The following is a 6,321-nucleotide window of genomic DNA, read 5'->3' on the forward strand; positions in this document are numbered from 1 at the left end:
TTCCTTGCAATGGTTCGGTTGTTTTTCATCGAATGCATAGTTGACAATCGGCCTTGCCATTTCTTTTTCCATTCGTATCAATGTGTACAACTTTGTTTAAAAGCTCTGGGCTCATTTTCTCTGCCCTTTTAGAGAGAGAGAGACAACTGCTTTCAACTTTAACTCCAGCGAGGGGTGGGGTTGTAAACTTGAGTCCCTCGCTTGCAAAGAGCTCGACTTTCCCTCGCAGGTAATTAACCTACTTCTAGCTCAGTATTGTTTTAGAACGGCTTTTCAACTCATCCGGATGGGTCCATACAGAGGGTAGGTCCTTGGGCTAACACAGGTTAAAAGAAAACCAGCAGTTGCCCATTTCCTTCTGGCACAGGCTGTCATAAAAACAGGAGGAAAATGGATGAGTTTTAGCAGGCATCCCCAAACTCGGCCCTCCAGCTGTTTTGGGACTACAACTCCCATCATCCCTAGCTAATAGGACCAGTGGTCAGGGATGATGGGAGTTGTAGTCCCTAAACAGCTAGAGGGCCGAGTTTGGGGATGCCTGATTTTAGGAACGTTATCAGTAGTTCTAGCGTACTGAGGAGAGATGTACGTTCGTCCCTTCCTCTCTCTACGCTGGAGGAACAGAAAATGAGCTTGGTGGCAATGAAAGGGAAGGCCGCTGCTCTGGGAAATCCTTTTGCGTGCAGAAGATCCCAGATCCAATCCCTGGCGTCTCCAGTTAGGACTGGGAAAGACTCCCTGGCCTGACATATGTGGAGTCCCTTAGGAGAAAGCATGCGTTGGGCATGAAGGGCTGACTCTTTAAAACCAAGGTAATTTTACCACCCTTTTGAGACTGTAGGACCAGAGAAGAATATACAGCAGAGTCACGGGCGTAGCCAGGATTTTTGTTGGGAGGGGCAGGCCTCTTGTGGGGGGGGGGGCAGAACCTCAGTTAGCTATGTATTTTTCTTTATTTATATTTATTTAAGGGGGCAGCTGCCCCTCCTTGCGCCCCCCCCCCCGCTTAGCTACGCCCATGAGCAGAGTTGCAATCCGGGATGCAGTTTGAGAGAACTCCGCCCGAGGTTTAACTGATTTTAATCTTAGAACAGATTGCTTGGGAGGAACAAGCCGCAACTGAGTGGGGGGGCGTGGGGGGTCTAACTCCCAAGCGTTTAGAATTGATGTGTAAACCCATAACCCACTTCTCTCCACCACCATCCCCACACCCCAGTGTTTGAGTCTGCAGTTAGATGTCCAGAGCTCTCAGAAACTTTGCATCAGCGCCAATCCTTCACACGCGCCTCGGTAAGCGCCTGGTAGGATTGCGACCAGATTCTCCCCACCGCCGTGGTCCTAAATTGCACTAGTCCCTCTCTGGATGTGTATATAAAACAGCTGAGATCTGAAGCAAGTGTTGGAGGAAAAGAGCTGTTTCTGTTGCCGTAGACTTGGGCCTCAGTTCTGCACTCTGATAAAATATAAATAAATAAAAAGTAGTGATCTTTAAGCTGCTAAATGACGAGCAGAGGTTACAGTCTTAGACCACAGTGGGATGTTTTTCTTAAGTGTGCTTGGAAAGTTTCGGCTGCCAAAGGCACAGGTCTGGGTGGTGTGGGATGATTTATGCACAAAAAGGTTCCCTGCGCTGTGAAACGAGGTTCTGGAGGCTCAGGACGGCGCCCTTCGTGAGACCGGAGCGCGCTTCCTTACCTCTATTTCATTTCATCGCGTTTTTAATTTATTTTTAAAGAGTTCTTTCATTCCACCCTCTCATGCAGCAGCTTGAAAAAGGACTGCGCTTGGAAACCAGCTCCCTAGATACAAGTCCGGTCAAGAAAGCACACAGTTTCTCTGTGGCATATTTATTTAATTTTTTTGCTCACCTTAAGTACTCGGCTCATCTGCAAGCCCGGGGAACCCACGGCTGTTCCCTGTGTGGGATGCAAAAGGAAAGTCCAGCCAAAGTTCACCCGCAGAATTACATGTCCCTTTAGGAAAAGGGCGCGGGGGGGGGCGCAATGGGGAGAAGCATTATTTCCATAAACGATAAGTAAGGGATAAGGTAATGCTTAAAAGAAATATAGGAGAGAACTTAAGGATTTTTTGTTGGGCGGGGGGAAATATTATTGTACCTCGTGTCTAGGGCTAACCTTTCCCAATTGAAATGGAATTATTTAAAGAGGGGAAGCAGAGAGAGGAGCGGGAGGGAACCGCAGAGCTGCTATATTTACGTCCCCCAAACCAACATTCAAACAACTTGAGGCTCTCGGGCTGACAGCACGTTTCTATGTACAGTAACCTTTTTGTTATTCGTTCTGGAAAGCCGGGCTGCCGGGGCTGCTGCTGCCAGCGGTTCCACAGACCTCCTTCCTCCAACCCAGCGGAGAACAGTTGAGTGTTTGCTCAGGAGCTCCGAGCTTCACGTCGAGCTAGAGAGAAGGCGGAGGCATGAAAAGAAAAAGAGAGGTGGAGGGGAGAGAAAAAAAGTGAGGGGGGTCCTCACCTGGAAAGTTTCAGCTGCATCAAGCTGAGCGCTTCTCTCTAGGAGGCCGTTTGTGAAGAAAAGTTGGAGGCAGCGTTTAATCTCATTGTTTCAAGCCCCTCTTGAGTTGTGTGGATCAAAGCTTGCCAAGGGAGCTAGAGACGCGGGGACGCCATAAACCCTCCTGTGCGGGCGATAGATATGTACATATAATATATAGTTCTCGCGCGCAAGGCTCCCTGACCTGCAGGGGAAGTTGCCACCGCCGGCGCATTTGCCACCACAACACCCAAGGCATTTCTGGGGGATGTGAGCCGGAGATCCTCCCGGCGGACTGCCGAGGATTAGAATCCACGTCCTATCATTCCACATTCCCATCGGGGTTTATGGGCCCGGACTCTAGAATCCACCCAGGCTGATTTCAAGAGGGTTAGTTTCCCAACAGTGTTTAGACTCGGATTCCAGACAGTCCCAGTGCTCAGCTTTTTAAGTTTTGTTGTTGCTGCTGCTGCTGTTGTCGCCGTCGTTGCAGCAAAGAGTTTTGTGGTACCTTAAAGCGGAGCACCTTTTATTGTGGCCTAAGCTTCCGCAGACTAGATCCCACTTCATCAAATCGGAGTTTGTGTGTGTGTGTTTAGTAAACTCTACTTCGATGCGTTTCCCTTTCTATCTTGCTAGTACTGTATTCAGAACTCTTATGAAGGACATTAAATCAATAAACGAAAATTGGCCCCTAAACCCAGCGAGGAATGTACCCACAAAATTAGAAAGAGGAGGGAGCGCCTTTGTTGAGAATTCTTTCAAACAAGCAGGCCAGGAGACACGACTCTTCTGCACGTTTACCTGAGAGTAAGCCCCAGTTTGATCCATGGCCTCTGACTTTACAGGCAGAGACCCTCCAGGTCACCCGCGCTAATGGGTAGCCGAACCCAACATGAAATGTAAATCTTTCCTGGGCCTCCTGCTGCCCCACCATCTCAGACCTCCCGCATCTTTGCCTGCTTGCTCCCAGCTCCCCCTCCTTTGTGCTCCGTGGGTCACCACTTACCTATAGTGTCGAATGTATGCTGATGTGGTGGGTGACTGGCGTGGGGAGGGAGAGATCCGTATATGCACTTCACATTTTTTTCATTCTATAAATATCTATAACAGTCTAGAGTGACAGGCTCTCCTGTGAAACGTACTATTGTTGTTGTTGTTGTTGTTGTTGTTGTTGTTGTTGTTGTTAATTGGAGATATCGAAGAACTGGACTGGGGAGAGTTGAAATGTCTTGAGTAGCGGGAAGGGAGGAAGCAAATAAATTAATCAATAGTCCTTCCCCCCCCCCCCTTCATCTCAGCACTTTTGCATTACAGTGGTACCTCGGGTTAAGTATTTAATTCGTTCCGGAGCTCCGTACTTAACCTGAAACTGTTCTTAACCTGAGGTACCAGGCTAATGGGGCCTCCCGCTGCCGCCGCCGAGCGATTTCTGTTCTCATCCTGAAGCAAAGTTCTTAACCTGAAGCACTATTTCTGGATTAGCGGAGTCTGTAACCTGACGCGTCTGTCACCTGAAGCGTCTGTAACCCGAGGTACCACTGTATTGTGATTGTGTCTTTGCAATCGCCTGAACTCTCTTCTGAGTAAACAGGCGTTGAGCTGGGCTGCAAAGTAGACTGTTTTGATGGCTTGGGAGGCAGGTCATTGGAGCCAGGTTTATATTTTGCCACTTCATCCCTCTTTTTTCTCTTAAAAAAAGAAAAAGTGTCATGCATATACGGGGGCGTAACGCGGGGTGTCTTCGGGACTCAGGATGAATGATTCTGAGCTTCAGGTTGGAGACGAGGGATGCTGACAGAGGTCAGTGCTGACCTCTGCAAGTGTGGGACCTGTGGGTGTGTCCGTGTCCCTTGGCTAGTAAAGCCTAACCCTGGGGTGTGCAACCTCTGGAAATAATCCCTGCCACTTTTCTTGCCTAGCTTTGAATCGCGACTGACCTGTGTTTCCTAACGGGGATGTGTCCTTAAGAGAGGAGCAGCAGCAGTCGAAACCCCAGCACAATCCCTCCCAATTTTGCTAGCTTCCAGCGACAATCCCTCACTCTCCGTGCTGCGCAGCAAGCTTTTCTGTCTTTGGGTAGCAAGCCCTGTCCCGAGGAGGAGGAGGAGGAAAGCAATTTCCAGAAAGGCAGGGTAGCAAAAAACAAATAACACTAAAAAAACAACAACCCACAAACACAACCTTGTACTGTAGCGCAGTAACGACCAACAAATTTATTGCGACATTAACCCGTTTTGCAAAGTGGTTGAGAGAGAAACCGTGGATTGGATGGAGGATGGAGACTCCAAGGCAGGATGGAGAACGGTGGAATTGACTGAGAGCCTGGCGGTGGCGCGAGGGTAATGTCTTAGAGCCCCACAAGGAACCAGCATCCTCATTAGTCAAGGGTCTTCAACTTAGGGCACAAAGCAAGCCGCACACATAAATAGGGAATCGGGCTTGCATACAGGAAGGAGTTAATACAGAGCGTAGCTTATTAGCCTTCCTGGGGTTCCCCCTCTTTCTAGATCTTTATTTATCAGAGGCCTGAGGTTAAGGACACATGCTGGGACCGAACGACTGTATTTCTAGGGGAAAGGGGTTCTCCCCAGAGTTAAGCTTCATAAAGTGTGGTTTGGATATTAGTCTTCGACTTTCCCGTTTCGGGCTGACGGGCCCATAGGTTTCTCCGCAACTGGTCATCTTCCAGACTTGAGGATCGCGGCATTATTACGCGTCTAACTCTGTTAAGGAGGAAAGAAGGTGTGTATCTTTGGGTGGGGAGATCTGTCCTGCTGTCTCATAAAAACACGGGCGGGGGGGGCGTTTCCCTTGAAGAGAAATCGCTCGGATGTCTGGAGAGGGAAAGCGGAAAGCAGCTGTGAAGAATGGAAGCCACAATTAAGCATCAGGCTGCTTGTGGTGGCACCTTCAAATGTACACGTCTACTCGTGGGTAAGTCCTTTCAGTCAAACTCTGGAAAGGCTGCAATCTGAGGTCAACTCACCTAGGAGTAAGTCCCATCTGAACTCAATGAAACTTCCTGCTAGGCTGTTCAATGAGGCTTATATATTCCCCATATGACTTGGAAATAAGTCCCACTCAATCGATCCAAGGAGACTTAGGTCAGGCATTCAATAATAGTGGTTCTTATGTTTCCTGCCCTCCGTCCCGTTTTCTCTCCATCCTAATTCAATCCCGAGACTCCTTCCAGGGTGGGCCTGTTTATGGGCAGCGACCCTGGTATGGTCTGCTCCATCTATTAGACTCCTGTAGATTGTGCAGCCACCGAAAATCCCTGCATGGATCCCCCTATTTCTGTAATGGGTTCAACCCAAAGCCCATGTCTGCCAGATTGTCCAATGAAACGTGAGGAATCTGGCTATTGACTGGCTGGGATGTGCCAGGAGCTCTGGTGGTTTCTCTCCAGGGATTGACTCCTGATCTTCTTGCACATGCGGGCAGGAAGGCCACAATTTTGCAAAGCCTTGTAGAAGAATGAGTCCTCAGCTCCGACCTGTGGCCACCTTCTCGAGAAATTTCAAGCTAGGAAATGGATGGCTTCTGCTTTGATGTTCTTCATAATCATTGGCTGTTCCTGGACGAGAAGATTCCAGAGCTGTGGAGTCCTCCTTTGTGAGACGACAGGAGGCGAACCAACACAACTAACCAAAGAGGAAACGGAAGCCGGGGTTGCGATGGGGGCTAGAAAGATGTGATTGCAGTTGCTAGGCAGGGATTTGGGCTGTAGATCAAACGACAGGAGCGTTTCGCGAGCGCCCTTTGACTTCCGATGAGCTGTGATCCGAAATCAATTCTCCCCGCCGGTTGTC

The 6,321-nt window shown here is 49.1% G+C and overlaps 1 long non-coding RNA gene across 1 annotated transcript; it reads right to left on the reverse strand.

The window, feature by feature from the left end:
* Positions 1 to 1,064: 1,064 nt before the first annotated feature.
* Positions 1,065 to 3,560, reverse strand: LOC309530217. The gene is made up of 3 exons (XR_014218690.1): positions 3,311 to 3,560; positions 2,489 to 2,651; positions 1,065 to 1,453 (listed from the first exon to the last, which is right to left on the reverse strand). It is a non-coding gene; the product is annotated as an uncharacterized lncRNA (long non-coding RNA).
* Between the last annotated feature and the right edge of the window lie 2,761 nt (positions 3,561 to 6,321).

The sequence above is a fragment of the Podarcis vaucheri genome (assembly GCF_965113315.1).
Source record: "Podarcis vaucheri genome assembly, chromosome: 4".
Classification (NCBI taxonomy): Eukaryota; Metazoa; Chordata; class Lepidosauria; order Squamata; family Lacertidae; genus Podarcis; species Podarcis vaucheri.